This window comes from Thermobia domestica, chromosome 5 (genome assembly GCF_964235325.1).
Source record: "Thermobia domestica chromosome 5, izTheDome1.hap1.1, whole genome shotgun sequence".
Lineage (NCBI taxonomy): Eukaryota > Metazoa > Arthropoda > Insecta > Zygentoma > Lepismatidae > Thermobia > Thermobia domestica.
Genome location: NC_137458.1, coordinates 223,072,805 through 223,095,800, shown reverse-complemented (window position 1 = coordinate 223,095,800; position 22,996 = coordinate 223,072,805). Strand labels below are relative to the sequence as shown.

General features: G+C 30.9%; 1 protein-coding gene across 1 annotated transcript in view; it reads left to right on the top strand.

The window, feature by feature from the left end:
• LOC145685405 (uncharacterized) overlaps positions 1-22,996 on the top strand; it is a 135,402-nt gene that overhangs the window by 19,115 nt on the left and 93,291 nt on the right. The window lies entirely within an intron of this gene.

Below are 22,996 nucleotides of genomic sequence, written 5' to 3'. Positions count from 1 at the left end.
TACAATGTGCCGTGTGTAACTATTAGAATACATCTCCGGGCTCACAACATTAAATATCGTGCTACAGTGAAGAAACCCTTATTAATTGAAAAGCACGTCACGAAACGACTGGGCAAACGACTACTTGGACAGGACAACATAATTTTCACTAACAAATCTTCTGTGTGGGTTTATGTATGCAGACATCAGGCCTGGTAACTGCCGGCAACAGGTTGGTCCAATAGACACTGAAACATCCCATAAAGGTGAATATTTGGGGGTGTTTCTCAAAATTGGGTTTCGGCACGTTTTACGTGTTTACCCTTTCTTTGAATGCACGGAAGGTGTTACAAACCTATCATAGGTGTTTACTACCGACTGCCAAACGTTGAGTCATTGACAAGAATGACGTTTGGATACTGCAGGAGGACAATGGTCTTAAGCATTGCAGCAAACTCTGCAGCGACTGGAAAGGAGAGACAGGTATGCAGTTACTGGATTGGCACTCACAGTTGCCTGACGCTAATCCGATTGAAAATTTCTGGTCATACATACACCTGAAGCTTCAAGGCAAACGGATTTTCATTTAAAAATGTATCAACGCAAATTCGCCGTATTTGGAGGTATCTTACACGAGAAAATGAGGAGAACTTGATTGCGAGCATGTCTCGAAGATGCCAAGCCATTATCGACTCTCCAGGTCTCTGGACGCGTTATTAATTTGACGTGCATTTTTCCTCTTGTGCAAATCTGATATATGTATGTGGTTTCATTTGCTGACAAATACATGTTTTTCTTAATTAACTAGACCACGCTTTTACTTAACAGACTGTATGTCAACAAAAAGTAGGATACAATTTAATGAGCATTAACTGGTTCATCTATAGTTCTTAACACTTATAATATTTAAAATCTAAACACGTTTAATTTCACATATCACTTAATCTTACTAACCAACCTTTCAATTGAATGTTGATATCTCATCTATGTACATAGAACAACGGTCTTTAAATTTTGTAAACTATCAATCTCTTGGCGTGATTTTTCTTGCTGTTTATTATTAGTATGGTTTACAGAGAGTTATTTTCTATGTTTATTTTCTTCAAGATTACTTGAAAATCGATGAGAAACGTGAGTATTGGAAAATAAATAATATAAATTAATATTTATGTTATCCGTTTATTGGTTATAGATATTAAAATAAAGTAAAGAATTGGTACCCTATGAAACCTTCTAGCTAAAATGGAACTACTATTGAATCAATACATTATCATCTCACGTTTCTGAACAATTAGTGAGTATTGATACCAGTTTATTGCATTAACTAAACTTTCAATGACTCCTTGGCTTAAATGGCTGTTTGCATGTAGGGATAGAAATGTATTTCAAATATGCTTTTTAACTTACATTCCGAAAGGTTGATGTATAAGATTAATAAAATGACCTGAATAGCCTATATTACATACTTCAGAAGTACAACTTCATGCACTATTCTGCAAAAATCACTACAGCGTATTGATTTTGGAACCATATGAAGAAGAGGAGATCACTGGCAGGTAGGTAGGTCAAACATTTTATACGTTAGCAAATTATATACTTTAGAATACACCAAACTGAATTTTAAATTTCAATATATATATCATTTTATCGGGACAAATATGAAATAAAATGGTTAAAATGTCGTGTAACTAGATATACAAGCAACATATCATATCTCAGAATGATAATTGATTGATTTTATTTTAATGAAAACAACCACAACAAATGAAAATTCTGGAAGTTTAAATCAACTTTACCATTCATATCAAAATTAGCTATCAGTGAAACAACGAATATTTCAGAAACGCTGTGTTTGAGAACTCAAGTTTCTGTGCACAATGATTTTTTTGTTACTGATAGAATATTATATTTGAGAATTTCTTGTGGGACTGACAAAAGCGAAAATACTACAAGAAAAGTATACAGAATTACAGTAGAATAAATTATCGATTGATTGAGAATTAATAAGGACTTCAACAACGAGTTTATTTGTATGCTACACGATCAACACGACTTTGATTTAGAAACAAACATTTAATATCAAAATGTAACCAATGAAAATTGTTGTAAAAGAAAAATAAAAACCTAAAAGAAGAGATAAATACTAAATGCATAATCTAGGTAGAATAACAAATATATAACAGCAAAATAAACAGTGATAATAGTAGCAATATATAAAATATATAGCAACGATAGAAAATGGTATTAATAGTAACAGTAGAAATGTATAACAACGACAATAAATAATAAAAAAACGAAAGTCAGAAATTTACGCTTGTGGCGAACCTTTCCGTGGGGTCCAAATACACACACATATATATATTCAGACACATACGCATATTTTCTTTTCCTGCCCCAGTCTAATCACAGCCTCATTCTCATCGGCTGATCAGATCACGTGACAATAATCTTCTATTTCCTATTTAAGTTTATTCATCTTGTGATTGAATAACAGAGTTCTGATGCATATTTTGTGTTGTAAATATCAAAGTTGGTACGATTTCTAAATGTAGCCAGTGGTGCTGTACAGCTCGTTCGCACCGGTTCCGTAGAACCGGTTGTTAGAATATTTCCAGTTCTCAGAACCGTTTGTTGTACCCAGATATACAGTACATTTTGCCCAGTTATAAGAAGGAGCAGTAAATTTTAATTTAACTATCTTTGCTTTTAGATATTTTTGCAACTACAGGATTAAACATATGATCTTTCAGAAGAAGGAATAAGCACTAATTCCTTAATCTGAAATGCTCAGATATCAAGAATGAGAACTAGTATCAAATGAATGTAGTGGTAAGGGTTATTTATATTTAAAACACATCTATCTATCTATCTATCTATCTATCTATCTATCTATCTATCTATCTATCTATCTATCTATCTATCTATCTATCTATCTATCTATCTATCTATCTATCTATCTCATTATCGTTATCATTAATTGTTGATCCATTCCTGAATGAAGATCTTTTTAAATTCTCTAACAAGTATCTATCTTGTATAAGTTCTTTCTAAGATAATCGCAGTGCTACCTAATTTCGTCACACCACCTTGTATTCGGACGTTGTGTACGTCTCTACTTGTCACTTGTAGTATTCAGTAAAATATTTGCTTTCCTATACTCTATCTTCTATGGTTTTTCGTAAGTGAATTATATCTATCACTCTTTCTTTCTTTATTTATTTATTTCTCTCTCTCTCTCTCTCTCTCTCTCTCTATATATATATATATATATATATATATATATATATATATATATATATATATAGAGAGAGAGAGAGAGAGAGAGAAAAAACCGTTGTTGATAAAAAGTAGAATACCACTACTGGACGCAACGTTTTATAAAGTTAACATTTAAGTATTTTTATTGAAAGAAAAATAAAGGAAGCTTGATATTAGCATTTATCAACTTAATGTGATTTATATATGTAGACGTAACTCTTTATAAAGTTACGTAAAACTTAAGCAGTGTTATTGAAACAAAGAAAAATACCACAATATTCACTTTAAAAGATGGAAATCTCTCTCTATTTACAAAGAGAGAATAGTGTAGAAGAAACTTATTTATAAAGTCGGCGAAATACGTAAATGATAATATTAACGAAGATCCAATTGTGTCATAAGCATGATATACGTAGACTCATTGGTTAAGACCATTTTTCTCACAGTATTGTACAAATCATGATACGAACCGCATTGCGTGATACAAGTCGTAGCTATTGTTGCATTAGGCAATGAATTATCGAAGGCGCTAGGCATATAGGAAATAATAGGACTACTTCAAAATTGACCAAATGTGTGCGCCGTTTACGATTGAAACATTCGTAACACCTTTAGCGCATAAAGAATAAACGCACTGTGGTTTATTCCGACAAGATCATAATTCCTTCCGTCCTCGTACGAAATATGATTGATGAAGGTACTCAACGAAAATGTATTTTTATGACAAATGGAACGTGTATGAAGTGATAAGTACTGGCGCCACATTCTCGACCTATATGTCAAACTTTTTCTTTTGTCGGCGCATGCAAATAGTTCATTTGGAACTGTAAAATGCAATGATGAACTAAAAAAATGTTCAGAAATTAAATTTTATTTTACTATTTCCTAGTGACTTCCAGATTCCGCCTGTCCAAAGTTTACTTGTAAGGTTTAATACAAACTTACAAAGTTCTGATAGCAGTTTGACCTTGAAGCTGCCTAAATAATTCCCTCGATAACTATTGTATAAGTTGTTAAATTGCATGAAATTAATTAATTCATTTCCTCTGAAGTCCAGTTTTCTAAGATTCCGCAAATGGCAGAGAGCATAAGATGGAAAATGGAATTTTCCACTTCAGATTCTAGATACCAGGTAATGGACCATTTTCTAATACTTTCATGTTTCAATCTCTTCCCTACTCTCAATTTTTATTTTTAACTCGTCAGAACACGCCCCCGAATTGTAACATGTGGACACGCCATGACCGCAATTTGCTCATGCAAGTTTTGATAGTTAATTTCAGTATTTGTACATTTTTATTGAGAGTGAAAATTTTATTTTATGAAATGTTGGTTTCTCAAGTTTATCATAGACACTTTCAGTGCCTAAAAAAGATTAAGCTAAAGATTTTAACAAAATATTTATGTTTTCACAGTTTTTGGATTTTTTATTACTGAATGAGAACACGCCGCCTTAGCATATTGCTGCACTCTTTGATTTACAAACTAACGCCAGAACACGCACTGTGAGCAAGTTACCGCATTAACTATTTGGGCTATAAGAAATCTTCTCAGTTATATTGATACACATTTTATTATTACAAATACAAAAAATGTACAAAACATCATTGATGTACTAGAACAGTGATGTTATGAAACAAATCCAGTGAAAATTAGAACGTATATTTACATGTCAGCTTCGTCCTCATCATTGGCAGCTGGTCCTTGGCTACGCTCGGTGCAGTTTGTGCTTGATGGTCTTGTGTGTTCCTTGCATATCAGAGTGTTGCAGTTGATGCATAAAACGGTAGTTTTCCTCTTATTTCTACGAGGGCAGATACCGCAAACTCTATAGTGACCCCGCTGATCAGGTACTGCTTGAAGTTCTTGTCTAATTAGCTGAAGTTGTAATATTTCAACTAGCCGGTCCTTTATTGACCTTGCGATTGGATAGTTTGCAGCTATTCTTCTTTGCGCATGATCCAAAATAAGCTGTCGGCCAAGTGGTTCCAAGAAGTATTCGCTTGCAGGCTTCTTTAATTCATTATATTCCATGTTGTTGGCTTTTCAAATAATAAAGGAATTTATTCCACCAGGATTCAATTGAAAGAAAAACATGGTTAGTGGCCAGCAATTTGACACTCTTGATACGCTATGCTCTTTTTGTATGGCGTCACTGACATCTACATTTGTTATTGTTGTAGAAGGTAATGATTGATAGTTTGCTTGCATCACATGTAGTTTCATCAATCTTATCGTCCTCGTGCAACGTCGAAAGTAATACAACATACTTGTTCTTTGCAGCTCTGTATGACACTAGTGTTCCTTTCAAAGTGAATACAAACATTGAACTATTTATTGGCAGCTTGTTTTCTTTATCTTCCGTTATGAGTTTTACTAGTATTTCACTTTTGTTTTTTCTAATCATACCAACCAACGTCAGCTATTTCTTTAGAAGATCTTGAGCAAGTTCAATCGATATGAAGGAATTGTCACACGTTACGTTTCGCCCAGTATTTTCTATGTGTGAGACCATTCTATTGACTACATCTTTGGTAGAATTACTCACAAAAAGGGGCCTACGTGTTGGTTCGAAATAAAAACCTCCAATTAGATGTGTAGTAGGTTTTTGAGTCTGTGGGTACCTAAACTTCGATACCAAACTTTCCAGATTTCTTCGGCATGTATATACGGAAGCTACACTTTCCACGAAAGTTAGGCAACTTTTCATCTAACGTCACAAATGCGCTGTGGCGATAGTTTTCCCTACATCGAAGAGAGAAATCTTCAAAACATTCTCTGAAACAGTAAAGTCTATCTGCTTGTTTCCGCTGTTGTCTGTCCTCACTAGCTACGTCATCAAATCGTAAATTTTGCAACAAAAATCCAAAGCGATTTAGTCCCATGGTAAGTCTGAAAATTTCCACAATTAGACCGTTTCGTTTCCACAAGTCCAATACGTTTATTGTTGCAGAAATACACACTCCTGCCAAATAAAACAACCCAGTTAGATCTTTCATTTCACATACATCAGTTTCTCTTGCATCTCGTACTCGAACATAGTTTTCTTGGACTTGTCTTATTTTTATATTTGTGTACTGGACTAGTTTTCCAATTATTATTTCAGGGAAAAATTCCAGCATTCAGTTTCACTCTTAGCCAAGAGCGTGATTTCAGATTTTGCTTGGGGGCAAGACCCCTTGATATAAGTAAAATTTCCCGTTTATCAATGTTTTACTACTATTCTATTTATAAAATCTACATAAATCTCAAACTCAAATCTACATAAATCCCCCCCCCCTACATGACGCCCCTCTTTTCAGCATGTTTTGCTTGCCTTTTAGGCCCGGGAAGCTGTGTAACAAGATTTTGTTTTCTTGTCCGTCTAGGTTTTGGTTGAGGAGTGTTTGACCAAGTGGTAGGATTAGGTTTATTCCTTCCTTTATACACTGGGTTTATAAGCACTCGTTGGTTTTGTTTATTATTAGTTGTATCAAAATTATTTTTTAGAAATAAATCAATAGGTGTCGGTACATTACTAAGACCAGGATCAGCGAGTGCTAAATCATTGGAACCTTCTACATCGATATCTGTTTTTTTCCGTTGGATTCTCTTCGATACTTTCCTCAGAATCACTGTTTAGATCCTTGTAACTAGATATCAAATATTCATCCTCAACATCAATATACTCCGATCCCGGATCTCCAAGTTCTCTAGACGGATTGTCAAGCATCGCTCTAATTTTCTCTTGCTCCATTTCTTAACTATCTATTTTCATAACAGAAAACATACAATCATAACAATTATAAATAAATTTTTCAAGCACTTATGGTTGCAGGCATTAAAGTAAAGACTTATGGAATTTTAACTAATTGTTTTCAATTTTATAATTATAAACTTTATACAGAAAAGGAGATAGTTTTTATATTTTATCTTGTTAAATTTTGTGTAAAGTCTCTTGTTTCCAAAGCATAATTTCCTCTTGAAATTTGCAGAATGTTTTAGTGCAAACTGTTGTTCTACTCTTCAAATTAAAGACTGTTTGAGCAAACGGCTCTTAAAATACAACACTTAACACTAGAACACGCTCGTTAGCAGCCTGCTCACAACATTCTCTACGTGGTTACAGGTGCCGTTAGCAATTTGCTCACTGTGATCAAGACACAACCTTCCACTCCCGAACCATGGGCATGACTGGCAAAACCGGTCAGGGTCAGGTGGAGGTAGAGTGGGTAGGGGATAACTCGGCCCCTCACCCCTATTGTCTCAGAATAAGGAAAGCACAGGTGTTTTTGTAAAACTGCGGCAATTTGCCGTGGGTGCGTGTAACGACGAGTTAAATATAGTCTGTTCAGCAGGAAACTGATCTTTCAAAATATAATGGTATTCCTGGTTAATGGAAAGTATTCAGATTTATGTCTTTCAGTTCCCAGAATAGAATGCATTGTTCCTTGCGTGTATTCTATTGCTGGAACGCACGGTTTAGAATAGCCTACAGCTCTTGTAGCGATTCTTTTAAATTCAAATTTTCTATGGATTGGTGACCTTCCGTGGTGGATATCAACTTGGGGAATATAAAGAACGCTGCAGGTGCCAAGTAAGGTGATTAGAGTGGTTGAGGTAAGTAGTATTCATAAAACCAATCTGGGGCCACTTTCTCAAACCAGGCTTTTTTATATATGAAATCCTCCAGCATAGAATCACATCGAAAATTACATCTTCCCCCCATACATCTTCAATCTACTTTTATGATATATAACCATAAAAGAATTTTACACCTAAACTTACATCTAAAACTTATATCTAAACATTTCTTAAACTTTCAATTCTTCGCTTTTCTTTTTCTTGTCTCCCTTTGATATAGCTATCCATTAGTTCTTTTAGCTTTGTTAGTAAATCTTCTTTCCTTAAATCTATCGAATAATGGCCCCAAGCTAGAGTATGTATCCCATCTTCTAATATGTATCTTTTATCATCGTAAGAGCTTAATGCTAGTTTGTTTTCTTCTACTGAATATACATTATGTCTTTTACTCCTAATAGTAATTTGCATTTTATATAATTCATAATCTTTTAAGACACAATCTTCGTAATCTCTGAAAGTTATTTCTGATTTAACAATATTCGATTTTATTCCTTTTGCCTTTTTACAACATTTATCTTTATCAAATTTACTTTTAAAGTCTTTATCTTCGAGGTCTGTTTGAGGTGCTTGTATTGAATACATCTTTGATTTGAGACCTACGACTTTTCCTATGATTTCGCCTTTCAGTTCATCTTTGAATTTTCCTAATACTTTCTTGTTAACTTGTTTTATCCCATATTTGTTATTATCTTTGTAATCAGATGTATCTAGATGCTCATACATAGCTTTCATATCCTCATATACATCTTCTGTTTCTATATGTGCTATAACCGAGTCTGTGTCACTCATTAATAGTTTGACTTTATCTCCATATTAATTCTTCAACACATTGTAATAGAAATCATATAGACAAATTTTAGATATATCCAGAACAGACATCCCAACATAGATAGGCTTGTTAAAAGTAATTTTTGTCTTATACATATGAATAGCAGCTAGATCTTCGGAAAATATAGTTCTATCTTTAAAAGTAGGTTTAGCTATTAGTTTCTCTGCTAATTCTACATTATGTGCTAGTCTTATATCTACTCTCTTTCTTATGTTTTCCATAGTCTTTCCAAATACTGCATTATTCGCTAGTTTATAGAAGTCTTTTTCAAAATCATTCCTTGCATGCGATCTAAGTTCTGTATTTAATTCTATATATTTCTTTAACCAGCCTGATTGTTTAAATTCTAATATTTGATGTATCTTTTTAATTTTGAGACCTTGTGACACATAGAATTTTAAATTTTGATAATGCAATATATAGTTTTCTTTATCGTAAAGTGTTGTTAATAATTTTGGAAGTTTCTTGTTGTTTATATAATTTTCAGGAGCTAATGGTAAATCTGAATGTTTATTATGAAGTTCTTTTGGATACTCTAAATCGACTTCTAGTATATATCCAGTATTAGACTCATCGTCTGTCTCTAATATTTTATTTATCCAGTATTTATCATTTACACCATTAATAACCTTTTTCCATTCGAATTCTCCATAAGGCATATGATGATTCATAGCCCATCCATATTCGTTATTTGCATCCATGTACATTATGTAAGAACTTTTCTCTTTAGGATTATAATTTTCTAGATACTTATTATTAGCTACTGCATATCTATTTGAACATTGAGAAATTCCACCTCTTATACCTTTTTCTATAAAGAGCAGTTTATCATAATCAGTTAACAATTCTAATTTTTGTTGTGTCATCTTTAACATTGCATCCCAGAAGAAGCCTGGACTTGTGAAATACCATGCAGGATCTAATTTATATGTATTAAGAGCTGTATCTCTGAAGTTTTCAATAATGTCTGTTAATTGAAGTACATCTGTTTTGTTGTAGAATTGAGTATATTCTCTTAAAGTTTTTAAATTGAATATCTTACAGATTAATAGATGATGGTTATAATCCTCGTCACTTATATCTTCTCCTGTTAATCTATTCTTAAACTTGTCTCTAGATAGTGGAACAGGTTCATCTAGTTTTTCAGGTGAATCAGCATAATCATATGGATAGATACCTTTTCTTTTTACTAAATCAATTACATTTTTAGGAAAGAATTTTAATGTTTCTCTAAATTGTTCTGGTTTTAAATTTTTTGCTAATTCAGCTAGACTTCTTGATAAAAATCTAAACGAATCTACAAATCTTAATTGGATTGATCGTTCTTTATTTTCTTTATTCTTGTATTTTATCGTTTTGGAGAATGTAATATACTTTTCTTCTGTGTTAGGTATTATAGTTATCTTTTCTTCTAATTCTCCGCCTCCTAAACTTTTTATAAATAGATGTGTATCGTATCCAGATAAGTTATGAATGAACACAGGAATAAATCTTGGGTTTGTATATTTTATGTTACAATAAGAATGAGCAGCTCCTCTAAATTTTCCAGTTAAATGATCATGATCAGCAACTTTGTTTATACATGATTTTATATTGTTTATAGTCTTTTTCAATTCTTTAGTACATTCATCAAGTATAACTTCTATATCCTCCTTTTGCTCTTTTATATCTATTAATATGTCATCTCTATCATCAATATCATCATCATCTTTTTTCATATACAATTCCTCTTCTAGATGTTTATAACCTTCTTCGATTTTCTTTTTTAAATAACTAGTTAAAATATTTAACCTCTCTATTTTCTTTTCTAATAAACGTGGAAGTTCTTCAAAAGTTCTTTCACAAATATGACATTTTTCAGATGATTCATATGTATTTCTTTCTTCTTCTGTAAGACGATTCATAGGTTTATAAGTATCATAAATCTTTGCAATTTTAATAGCTTCTTTTAATTTTTCTACAAATACATCTGATACATTATCTCCTATATATTCTACTGGTTTGCTTTTATAAGAATCTAAAGTGCTTTTGACATAGTATGTAAAACTATTTGGTTTATGTTCTTGATATGCGTTTGAATAAGATCTTTCTGGATCAGGTTGGCATGTAATAATTTCCTTTACTAGTGATTCAAAGTCAGCAATAATTGTAAATGGAATTCTCAAAGATCGTTTATAATTAATAAATTCAAGCACCTTATTCCATTCTTTTGGTAAAACGATTTTTGCAGCTGAATATAATCCACAGTATTTTTCATGCTCTTTTAATAACTCTTCTGATTTAAAATGCTTAGCTAAACATCTTTCACATAGGAATCTTTTATGACCATCTTTAGTTATTTGATTGCCTACAAGCTTCCACAAGTCTTTAATCCAACAATAATGAGTTTTCTTTTCACTTTTAAGATATAACAGATGAATATGTTTTTCTTTCTTTTCTTGTGTGATTCGAAGTGGAAAAATTGAATAGTTATCATCAAAACTAAATACACTAATGGAAACAGTTCTCTTTTCAAACTTGGCTATATCAGTAATTTGTACAGGAAATGGAATATCTTTAAAAACATCTTTAAACTTATCTTCATGTTTTTTATATGTAGAGACCCTGTCTCCATGTTGCCCATGTTTAACTGGATATAATGCAGATATGACTGAGTATAGGAAGCACTTTTGATCATTATTCTTTATATTAACACATGCTCTTCTCTTCTTAATCATGTATGGAAGTTCTATGTAAGAGGAACCTCTCATTGATACATACTTATTAATTCTTAATTCTAAAAAGTCTATAGAATGTAACATCCATCCAGATCCTTTACTTTGAAACTCTTCCATTTCTCTTATGAGTTTGTATGAAGCTTTTTTACAGAAGTCATCTAAATCTGTAAATTCGAGTATTATTTCATTTGAAGTTTTAAAATTATGTTCTTGTATCGTATTTTCTTTTTTAAATTTACAAATAAATGACATATTAACTTTAAGCGCATTGAAAAGTTTAAAACTGTCCTTGATTTTATTTTTAACAATCCTACTACTTGCACTTAAGAATTTCAAAGGATCTTTATATCCGTCAATGTTTTCTATTCTAAATGTCTGTAATCTATATTTCAATGATGTTTCTTTCAATTCAACTTTTAGCTTAGGTCTTTTCGGTTTCGGTTCTTCAAATACTTCTTCTTTAAATGGGAATATATCTCTAATCTGTCTTCTGCTTTGTTCATCATCATATTGTTTAAGAAGGTCTATCAGTTCTGCTTTTCTTAATCGGGAATATCTTTTGATTCCCTTTTCTTTACATTGTCGCCTTAACTCTACTACAGTAAATCTATTATAAGTACTCATCTTATTTAATATATAGAAAATCTTTATACTCTTCAATTTTTACCTACACCAAAGTTTTTTACTTCATTTTCGTCCATTTTTTTTAACACATCGTTCAAACATCTGCATGTGCCTACATATGTTTAAACTGTGTTAGTCTAGAACTTTCATGGGAAGACCCATCAAAGTTACATATACACATATTAAAAATTAAATCATTTTTATAAACTTACTCATCATCATCATCATAATCATCACTGCCATATTTATATTTATCATCACTACTCAAATCAGATGTTTTTTGCTGTGTTATTAATAATTCTTTTTCCTTTAACAGTATTTGCTTCTCTAGTAGTGCTGCTAAGAGTTTAAGATCATGATGAATTAGTTTAAGTCCATCATGTAATAAATCAAATTCTTTCTCTATATTTATTATATAGAAAACCAATAAAAATGAAATAAATTTTAAAAATCTAAGAATAAAAACGAATATGACTACTGCTAAGGAAATATTATCTTACAAGCCCATATTTGATTGTGTATGTAAATATTTAGATATTGGTGGTTATAATGATGAAGACAAAATAAATTTTAGCATCTCCATAGGTATGTTAGATCATTTGTTCAAGAAAGCCAATAAAGAAAACAACTCATTTCTTATACAAAACATTCTCTATACAAACGTTATGTACTTGTCTGATGAGATATTAGATTCACTAACTAATGAGCAATGGTTATCTATAGGTTATGATAATTATGAGGAGGAATATAACTATGATCACATTACAGAAGACTTCATACGCAAATATCAGGAGAAAGTTAATTTGATTGAAATATGTTTATGGAAAAAGTTATCGGAAGAGTTTATAAGAGAATTTGCAGATAAAGTTGATTGGGAGATTATTTCAGCAAGCCAAGACTTATCAGAAAACTTTATAAGAGAATTTGCAGATAGAGTTGATTGGGGGGAAATATCGTATAATCAAAACCTATCTGAAGAATTTATTAGTGAGTTTATAGATAAAGTTGATTTTGATGCTATATCTTATAGAAACAAACTCTCTGAAGCCTTTATACGAAAACATGCAGATAAAGTTTCTTGGGGGCGCTTATCTGGAACTCAACAATTATCAGAAAACCTTATAAGAGATTACGCTGACAAAGTAGATTGGGAAATAATTTCATTGTTTCAAGATTTAACAGAAGGATTTATTGCAGAGGTCAAAGACAGAGTTCATTGGCATAACATTTGAATTTTTCAACACCTCTCTGTAGAGTTTATATATTTATTTAGACATTACGTAGATTGGAGAGTTATAATAAGAAAATATCATAATAATCCTGATTTAGGTGGTATATTGAATTTAGCATTCGATGTTACAGCAGATGGTTTGTTTAATGTTTAACTAATTACCTTTTATGACTATTATATCGTAAAAGTCGTAACCTTAATTATCTAATATTAACCTTAATTATCTTTTATGATTATTATATCATACAAGTTTTAACTTTAATTATTTAATATTAACCTTAATTATCAGACAATAACCTATCATATAAACAATCAATTCTTCTTCTGATAGTGATGTCCAAAACTCATTGCCTTTACCTTTTTACACCTATTCATCTTTTAGCTCCAATCCTTTTAATTTTTCGATTACTTCATCATCTTGAATTTCTTCTATAACTTCTTTGATCGTGTTGAGTTCACACTTGAAAAATTCACCTTTATATTTAAATTCATCTAATTGTTTATGCACAAGTGACTAACTTTTTAGCATCATTTGTCTTATAGGTTTCTTCATAATAAAATAGTTCGAAGTCAAGTCTACATTCATTAAACTGACCTAGGCGTTGTTCAACATTTTTTGTATAACCCACTTTATATATATTCTTCTCTTGGTGCTGTTTGGTAGTTGCTATATAAACAAAACCTGACTTATCATCATCTTTTTTCAATTGAGACCATCTTTTTATTTCTTGGAACAAGTCTGGATGAGCATATGTACCCCTGATTATTGTTATTCTTCCTCCACTAATCACGTAATATATTTTTTGAGATTGATGCCCTTCTTCTAATCTTTTTATTAATTGCTTTGATTCTTTATTTCTCAACCACTCTTTAAATTTCTTACCCCCATCATTACATAGTTTAGTAGCATTGAAGTAACCAGTTTTTTTTTATCTATAATCAACTTAAAATCACCAAACAGACCGCACCAGTAATCATCTTTAATCTGCTCATAACAAATATCATTTAAACTATACGAATTATCCATAGTACTCATATTTACTATATAAAAATAATTATTTATTTCATTTTTGATTAGCTTTTATGGTTATTATTCCATAAAAGACAAACATTTATATTTTACACTACAACATTACTTTTATCTATCCAACTATTGTGCGAATCATCAAACCCTAGCCATTTAACATATACTTTATCACCTTTCCTTCTTAACACCTTTTCCACCAAGTATTCATCCTTATGTTTCGTCTTTAATAGTTCTGGTTCGTAAAATCTACCTTGCACATCCTCTTCTTCTAAATCTTTAATTCTATAGGTAGGTGGATTAGATGGAATAACTTCACTAATAACAAATATTTCTGTTGACCAATTAGGTGTATATCCTTTCTCAAATAACCCTTTCGACTTACTTATACGAACATGATCACCTAATTTGTATTTGGGTTTAACACGCTTATATTCTTTTTTATACACTTTTTCCAATATTGTTCGCTCATTCTTCTTATTAACTTCTATAGGTTTTAAACCAATTGTTCTATGTACTCTATTATTATACTCGCTAACCAATGTTGGTAATATCTCTATCCATTTATAATTTCCTTGTGTTGTGAACCTTTTCCACATGTTCTGCTTAAGTGTTCTATTGAATCTTTCAACAACAGAAGCTTTCTTACCACTATAGGTTGAGTAATGATTAATCTTATTTTCATCCATTAACTTCTTAAACTCTTTATTAGAAAACCCTTTACCTTGATCAGTTTGTAAGTTACTAGGTTTTCTTACTTTTAACACTGATTCAAATGCTTCTGTAACATTTTTCCCACTCTTATCTTTAACAGGAACAGCAAATGCATATTTCGAAAACACATCTATAATCGTTAGCAGATACTTATAACCTTTATTTAATTTGGAAACACCTTTTAATACTCCACTATCCATTTCAACAAGATCAGCTTGCCAAAGATCATCGATACCTTTTATAACTACGCTTAATCTGTCAAAGTTTTTTCTAGATGGTTTGTGAATTTCTTCTATAATGTCTTCTCTAACACCTTTACCTTCTTCTAGTCAATCGGGCTTTTTAACGAATTGAGTTTTAGTAACACCACATACAGAACAAATACCTTTCTTTAGATATCTTCCATTCTTTGTTTGTTCTATTCTAATGGTATCTTTCTCCGCATCTGTCAATTTCTTACACTTAACACAATACATCATCATTATTTATTGTATAGAAAATCAACGAAAAAAAATAAAATCTGTCATTACCTAAAAATTGTACGTCTTTAGGAAAGTTCTCTTTCAATGTACATTACAACAAACAATAATTGTCCCTCTTCCATAGCTGAATTTTTATTTGGTTTAATTGTAATTATATCGTTCTTATTAAAGTTAAAAGGTATATTTTCAATCAAAGTATCACCCAAATATATCTCTAGAAAGTATTTATCCAAACTTAAATCCATGTGCATTATTTTCCCATTATAGAGAAATTTGTAACCGTTAGAGAGATTAAATATTCTAAAGATTGGCTCCTTAACGTTTTTAGCTCTTAATCGATATAGTAGAGGTACAGTTTCTTTTTGCATAATCAATTTAGTAGTATCCATCCTAACCTTTTGAAAATCTTCTTTCTTGACGTATGTGTCTTGTAACGTTTCTAATGCATCTTCAAATCGTTTTCTATCGTTCTCTAATTGGGCTTCTATTGACCTAAGTTGACTTACGCTAACAACATCATTTAAATTCTCCAACAATTTTAATTTTTCTTCACTAATATCAACATTATCTTTTCTATCTTTAACATTACCAAATATATCCATACTCATTTATTATACGGAAAATGTCCATCCTAATTTTTCAAAACATTTCTTTAAAATCTCTATTTGTTTAGATGAATGTTTAAAATCAATATCAACATGAACATCGTGCTTTTTCAACACATAGTACAATACACATTTTAAGTTAATAAACAATACTCTTTTCGGATACAGTTCTTTAAAGGTTTTGTATAAGTTTTCGAAGTCGTCTATAAGTGTTTCTTCCATATGTCGTAAGTTTAATGGTTTTTGATCGGTAAGGTGATGGTGTATTAAATAGACATCATCATAATATTTTGTGCATTTGTTTTTCTTTAGTACTTCTAGAACATCTTTTGTTGATATTAAATGTTTTGATATATCTCTAAATTCATCATTTAACACCTTGAACACATTTTCAGGAATAATTCTATACTGTAAAGCTTGTAAACGAGATAACTGTAACTTAAATCTTTTTATAGTATCATACCATGGTTTTCTTACGCAAGCTCTCATTCCTTCACAAGTACTGTAAACAAAACCATTCGCTACAGAACAATTATCACAAATATATGTACCCCTACCTTTTGTTAATGACTTACAACCACAATTATTGCATTTTAAAGGCCTAGAGCTATAATTTGACAACAACTCCTTTAAGGTAATTATTGGACGTAACTTTACCAACTCTTCTTCCGTGTACAGAAATTTAGGTATTAACATTCTCCAAAAATCAATAACATCATATACATTGTTTTTATCTTTTAAGTCTATCTCGCTAACATACTTAAAATACTGATAAAAATTATATCTATCTAGTGCATCTAGTTCATCCTCATGCTTCTCAAAATAATCTAAAAATCTATTGTGTATAGCTTCCATATTTATCTTAAACAAAACTTTTATGGATATAAACCATAAAAGTACTTAAACTTAATAATATTTAATCATTTTTAATCATATACATAACATCACTAAAAGAATACCCTTGATTTAGAAGATTTAAAACCTTAACACAAAGATGACCACATATAACTGAATTAAAGTCTTGTATTCGTTCGTCATTGTAAAATAAGTTTTCGGTACCAAGATATTGTACTAGTTGTTTAGGAGGAACACCACCATAAGAATCGAACACGTACTTTATGTTGTTATCTTTCCAATAGCATATCGAATGAGTACCAATGTTTTCTGATTTATCAAAGTTAACTACACCACATTCATTTATATAGGGTTTTTGTGGAAGTTCATCACTCATAAATACGCCTCTATATTGTTTTATCTTTAATTCTTTAGCCAACCTCTCTATATCGAAGTTGGTCAATGGTTTTAGTTTTTTGATTTCTTTGGTTTACCTGCTCCTTGCTTTTCTTCCATAGCCATATTGTGTCTTTTTTGTTCTTCAAGTTCTTGTTTATTCTTCTTAGCATCCAGTACAGTTTTAGTAATCGCTGCTGCACCACCTGCTAATGAGGCAACTGCTCCTAAAGCTGCTAAAATGGCTGGAATTGTAAAGATAAAACCACCCATATGCTCTTTCTTAATCTTTTTCATTTGTGCAGTAGTTAAAGTTAAATCCATTCCTTTACCTTCTTTAATTTTCTTAGATTTATCACTAAGTTGTTTCTTTGTTAATACATGATCAATATTTAAATCCTTTAGTTCGTTATAAGGAACACTAAACATACAACCTTTAATAGAACACATCTTCCTATTTATTTAAGAGAAAATCTTAGTTTGTAAAAATACAGTTGTTGTTGCTCCACCAAAATCAATTAAGGAATCTTTCTCATCTGTTATCCTTATCTCAAAATTGTCAACCTTGTCTTTGGATATAGGGAAAAATAATGGATAAGTAGGCTCGTAAATAATACCATGTTTGAACTCAGCATCTGTTTTGAATGATGCTAAAATTCCTGTTTCCCTATGTGTATATTCTGTATCTTTAACAAACATGCCATCTGCTATATTACAGTGAACATTTATAGTATCAAACGGATGAAACTTTGGCAACTTACTTTCAATATGTGTTTTGTTCTTTTCTAAAACTTCAAAAACATTAAATCCGAGGACAGTACCTATACTCCCAATTGTAACATCATTACTATCAGTTTCAATTTTAACTCTATTTCTTAAATGATCTTCTGATAATGTTATGTTGATGGATTGAGATTTTAAATATTCATTAAGTGATTTTAAATTATATTGCCCTTCTGGTATAAAAACTTGTCTATCACCATATGAAAAACTGTTTTTTTGTGTTGTTATGTTTGGTGTCAGATATGTACTGTAAAACCCAACTAGTCCTATACTTAAATAGTTCCTACTGTTGTCTAATTCGTAATGGAGTTTCTTCCTTAAAACAGAAGTATCACTCGTTAACTTAAATACCTTAGCCATTTATTATATAATAAATGAATGAGTTTGATTTACCTAGAGATATTCCAAGAGAGAAAGTAATCAAGTTAATAGAAGATGTCATTCAAAAGTTAGAATACAGTTTAAAAAAGAAAAAGAGAAAACTACGAATTGTTAAATATGCATACTACACTTTGATCACGTTATCAGTTATACTTTCTGCAACAACTGGATTTATTAATATTTTTATACCTGTAACAATTTACTCGATATTAACAACGTCTCTTGCAACTGGAAGTGCTATAATAACAGGTTTGTCTTCTAAGTTAAACATAAGCAAAAGAAAAGATGAATATAAAACCATTGTCACTTGTATTAACTCATTTAAAGAACAGTTAGAGATAATAATAACATTAAATGGTGAAATGGATAACGAATATATAAAAGATACATTGCTTAAGATCAGAGAACAACTTAAAGATATAAGATCATAAAAGAGTCGATTTTCTCTATAATAAATGAGTAAGAAAACTATTATTTGGAATGTAAAAGAGATGATAAAGAAAACAACAGTTAAGAAAAGAAATGGAGTGCTTATACCTGATGATATTCGTTGTCTTATCGTAGGTTCATCGGGGTGTGGTAAGACGTTTTTATTATTTAATTTTTTATTACAGCCAGGTTGGTTAAACAATAATTACTTCTACATATATTCTAAAAGCATGAATCAGCCAAAGTATGAGCAGTTAAAAGATCGATTTGAAAAAGCAGAACTAAAGTTTAATAAGCAAATAGCAACGTTCTTAAGCGGTAATGATTCTATTGTACCTATTGATGAATGTGAAAAATACTCTGTAGTAGTGTTTGACGATTACATTTTGGAAAATCAAGATACTGTTAGAAATTACTTTACAAGAGGTAGGCATAGACATTTAGACTGTTTCTATCTTGCACAAACATATTCAAAAGTACCTAAACAGCTTATAAGAGATAACGTTAACTTCCTATGCATATTCAGACAAGATGATACTAATCTTAAACATGTGTATAATGAATTTGTTGGGGGAGATATGTCTTATGATAAATTTAAAGAGATATGTTCAAAATGTTGGCAAGAAGATTATGGTTTTATAGTAATTGATATGACAAGGAAGGTAAACAATGGTAAGTATAGGAACAAGATAAAACACTTCTTAAACGTTTGACTTTTTTCACGTTTATTTATGTTCTTTGACGTTTATTGACGTTTATTTATGTTCTTTGATGTTTATTGACGTTTGTTCGTTTTCTATATAATAAATGGATGAGAAAGATATTAATAAGAATATCAAGTTAAAGGAGTTCTTGATAAAGGGCTTCAAATCTTGGAAGAAAGAAAGAGCAGGTATATATGATAAATTTAAGACACAAGAACAACCTGTAATTGATGCTATTCAAAACTTAGGAAGTGAGATCAAAAAACTAGCAGGACAAAATAAAAATCTAATAACTGAACTTGTTCCAGTTGTACATAAGACGGTTTCAATAGATCCTAGTCTACTAGAAACACCTAAAAAGATAACTTATGATAGTTCCCCAAGTAGTAGTGATACGCCTATAACGGGAGAAATAAAACAAATGAGAAAACAAATTAAAGATAAAGTTGAAGGAGTAGAGCCTTTAACAACAGCGCAATCATTTGGTAAGATTGCAACGAAATATTATAGTAAAAGAAATGATAGTGTATTTGGAATAAGAACTGTAGAAGAAGATGGAAAAATAATAAATAAAATAGGAAATTCTGAAGTTAAAGTGAATGGCGATGATTTGATAATTAATGGTAAAACTTATAAAGGAACAGAAGGTCTATGGGAATTGTTAACGATGAATACTAATAAAACCATTGAAGATTATGATGATGATGATTTTGAACAGTACAAGGAAATAATAATAGAATCAGATGCTGCCTTCCAAAAATATAATCGGGATAAAAAAGTAGCATCTAATAGAGGTTCTAAGTACATTAATATTATCAAGCCTATTTGGGATAATTATATTAAACCATCTTTACCTAAAACTCCTAAAAGGACTGGTGAAGGAATTAAACAATATACAGAGATACCTAAAGAATATATATGGATGGATGATGTGAGAAAGTTTATTGATCGGTTAATAGTTATAGATGGAGAAGAAAAGGCTGGTAATAATAACTTTTATAATGAGAAAGTAGGTATAGTGAGTATGATTAATAATAAGCTTTCACAATTTATTCCTAATGATCCAAAAGGTATAGGTTATTTGATTAAGATATTAAATACATTACCACCACGATTTTGGAATGATGAGAAGCTTGGAAAAGGATTAGTAAATGATTTGATTAATAAACTCCCATTTGAATTACATATTCCAGGTTTCAGATTTTGCGGGCCTGGGACTAAGCTACAAGAAAGGTTAGAGAGAGGTGATCAAGGCATTAACCCATTAGATGAGGCTTGTAAAGAACACGATATATACTACAGAGACAATAAAGATACAGAGTCAAGACATATTGCAGATAAGGAACTAGAAAGTAAAGCATGGAAAAGAGCATTTAGTAGTGATGCGTCAATTGGTGAACGATTAGCTGCTTTTGGGGTTGGTACTGCTATGAATGCTAAGGTTAAGTTAGGATGGGGATTATAAGTTTTTAATTGTTATTATATATGATTCTTTTATGGGTATATCCCATAAAAGCGTTGTTTCAAGATTTTCTTTATAATAAATGGATAGTGTTGAGAGTTACGAGTTACAGAGCTTTAAAGCTAACACAAGAACATTTAATAATTTGAATGAAGCTAACAAAGATATTGAGTTCGATTTCGACGTGGGGGATGGGTTCGTACATCCACACAAAGCAGATTGTCATATGACTTTTGAAGTTGTTGGTGCATCAGTTGGAGGAACATTTGGTGCAAATGATACTATAAAACTTGTAGATAACTTCTTACCATTCTTCTTTTCTCAAATTGAGGTTAGAAAGCATGGTGTTGTTATAGACAAGATTGAGCTACCAGGAATAAAATCTACAGCTATCGGAACATTAAAGATTTCCAAGCCAGAAGTTGAATATCTAAAACAAGCAGGATTTGAAACAGATGATAAACTTGGTCTAAGAAAGGACTTTAGTGTTTTATATCCATTAAGATTAATTCCCGGCTTTTTAAGTGATTATAAAGAGGTTATGTGGAAAGGTGGATTGAGAATAACATTTACAAAAGCTAACAACAATAACGATGTCTTGTACAAATGGGTTGGAACAGGAGCAGGTGCAGCAGCTCCTCATGATGGAAAAATAACAATAAAAAGTATGGAGATAAGAATGCCTATTGTTGAATACGAATCTAATTATGAAAACAAGTTAAAGTTGAATATTCTTAAAGAACCTAAATTCATGTTTTCATTCCATACTTATCAATGTGTTCAAAAGACTGTTGTAGGTTCTTTCTTGGAGTTTGATGTTACTACTCAATTTAATTCAAGACAATTTGATATGCCTGATTTCGTAGCTGTAATGTTCCAAACTGATAGAAGTGGCAAACAAACAGCAGATGCAAGTAAGTTTGATCATTGTAAGGTAAAGAATATCTATCTTAAGAATGGAAGGAATGAGGTATTTCCAAAAGAATCAAGAAACTTTGATATTGCTAACAAGGATTATTTTAAGATGTACGAAGATTATACTGCATTTAAGAGAATAACATGTGGCAATATTGAAACGTACTATGATCATAAAGAGTTTATAGATAACAGACCAATGTATGTGATTAATTGTAGTAAGAGGAAGAATGTATCGGTAAATGAGAGAACAAACATAAAGATTGTAGTAGATTTTGCAGAAGCTGTGGCTGCTAATACTATATGTTATGCGATTTTAATTGGACAAAAGAACTTTACATATGATCCCAAGAATGAGAAAGTAGTAGAAGAGCTTTAGAAAGTTAAATGTATTAAAGTTTTTCCATAAACGAAATTGATAAAAAATGATTAAATATTTTTTGGTGAAGATAAAAATTGAAGAGTGTTCATTGATTTTCTATATAATAAATACGATGGCAAGACATATTGAGCTTTTAAATAAACTTGGAAGTCTTGAACAAAAACAAGTTATTGGATTAAGAGAATTAGAATTAAATACAGAATATAAGATTGTGAAAATGGAAAAGATTAAAACTAAGTTTGGAAAGAGCATTTTAGTTGAATGTGAAGAGTTTAAGGTATTTCTTCCACCTAGATTTACAAAACACTTAACAGATAAAATGATTGATGAGATCGTTAAAGATGGAATAAAAATCAAATACACTGGTTTAAAAGATAATTATCCAACTGTTGAGTTCTGTATGTAAATTTTATGTAAATTTTCTATATGTAAATGAGAATCGTTTTTATGAATTTCTCATAAAACGAACATTTTCCATATAATAAATAAACTATGGCTAATTATTTGAATAAAAAAATGATGTTAAAGCATTGAGATTCCTTCGCATAGATGAGTTAGAAAAAGGTAAAGCGTACGAGATAACATTATGGAAATTGATTCAAACACAGCGTTATGGTCAAAGAG